Below are 2,064 nucleotides of genomic sequence, written 5' to 3'. Positions count from 1 at the left end.
GGGGGGGGGGGGGCTACTGAAATTGACCCCCTTTAAAATTTTTTTTTATCAATATAGGAGACCTCGTTTTTAAAACTGTCTTCATTGTAATTAAGGGTAACAGTAAGGGATTCCAAAGGACTGAGGAATCGACAAGTAAATCGTGTTAATGTTTTTTGTTTTTCCCCACCCACCGTTTTGTTTGTTTGTTTGTTTGTTTTGTCTTTTGTTTTTTGGGTTGGTTTTTTTTGTTTGTTTTTTTACAGATTTCGAAACTTTTCTCATTTCGTGAAATTTTATTACTAAAATACCAAGGCTTCCATATTTTCGGACCAATAGTTTTCACATTTTGCATGCTGTCTTTATAACCATATTGCAACATTTTTTTCTCCAATAAAGCAAGAGATAGTCTTGATTTTTTTTGGGGGGGGGGGAGGTAATTTTTTTTTTTTTTAAAAACCTCCCCCAAAAAATTGCGATTTTTTTCCCGTGCAGCGCATGAAATAAGCTACTTACAGTAACAAACTAAAATATGCAAGGTTTTTTTTTTCCTCTCTTTTGTTGACAAATATTTTGTATTGTAGTAGTTGGTGATCTTGCTAAAAAAGCTTTAAAATATATAAACTGTAGTATTTTTTTTCTATGTCCTCAATGTATCCCCTTTTGATGTAGATGTTCCTAAGTATCATTCTCTGTTGCCGAAGAGATTTCTTTTCATTTAAATTACTTCACATATTCCATGCATAAGCTGACACAGTTTTAATATAAAATATTATGTATACATTATATATTATTGAGAATCAAGAGGTATAAAACATTTTAGGAGCATCTAAGTCAATATAGACAGGAAGGGAAGATTTTTAGGTGTATGGGTAGCATTTGATCGTTGGGTCCGAATTAGATGCAAACAGTTACACTCGTGTTAAAAAGCTGAGAACCACATTTTTGTCACTGTTGCTTGCTGCTTATCAAAGTTCTGCACGTCTCTTCCATAAGGCTTGCCTTTTTCTATTCTATTTTTGCGGGTGTGGGTTTTTTGTATTTCGAGAGTTTTTTTTGCATGTTTTTTATTTTTCATAATTGTGTAGTTTCTTCAGTGCTTTAACAACAACAACAAAAGGGGGGAGGGGGCGGGGTGTTGAATCAATAACAAAAATACTGAATTTGTTTTAAATTAAATCTTGAGATTTTTTTTTCACCTTCCCCTGCCTGCTGTGGTCTAGCTCTCACACACAAAGAAAGAAGAATAACAAGATGAAGTATAGAAAGAGCCCCCAAACATTGAGATTTTTGCGCTGCTCTCGGAATCATATTATTCATAGTCACACGCACAGGGCTACAGTAGCCAGGTTTCCCCTGGGTGAGTTATGACGGTTTGGCTCTATCGACACCTCGCTGTTGGGGTCGCTTGGTGATAAAACTCCATTAGCCTTCATCGTGGCTGGCTACAGATGGTCCTGGCAGTCGATTAACGTACGCGAGAGCCCCTGCCGAATTGGCTCCCCATTAGGCGACATAAAGCCATCAGTGTAAAACAAATATTAGCGCGGCAACATCTTTCCCATTTATTCGATACTTAAACCCCAGATCGTGTAATTAATTATTTGCCAAATTTCATCGTGTAATGAGTTTGGGACGCTGTCAGTCTTTGTAAAGCTGAAAATTTATCGCTTTTTCAGAGTTGAGTCAGGGAAGCGATTTTGTCATATTTAATCCTTTGCTAGGAGTCTACGGCCAGAGTTTTGAACAATTTTGTAATACGACTTAGACTTAAGTAGTTCCTTGAATCAAAACAGGCATGCGTGGCAGGGCAAAGGCACAATACGGTAAATTTAACTTGAGATTATTGATCTCTACAACAGCCTGGAGATACACGCTCTTTTGAATATGTTTATTTCTTCCTTTTGTTTGGTTTTTTGGTTTTGTTTTTATATTATGTTCACACTGCTGTTGTTGCTTTTGTTGTCGTTATTGTAATCAGTGTGATTGTTTGGAAGCTTATGTTTTTGCTGCATTTTCTATTTTTTGTTGCCTTCTTCTTCTTCTTCTTCTTCTTCTTCTTCTTCTTCTTCTTCTTCTTCTTCT

Source organism: Aplysia californica, unplaced genomic scaffold, assembly GCF_000002075.1.
Source record: "Aplysia californica isolate F4 #8 unplaced genomic scaffold, AplCal3.0 scaffold00931, whole genome shotgun sequence".
Taxonomy (NCBI): Eukaryota; Metazoa; Mollusca; class Gastropoda; order Aplysiida; family Aplysiidae; genus Aplysia; species Aplysia californica.
This window is presented reverse-complemented; position numbering follows the sequence as displayed.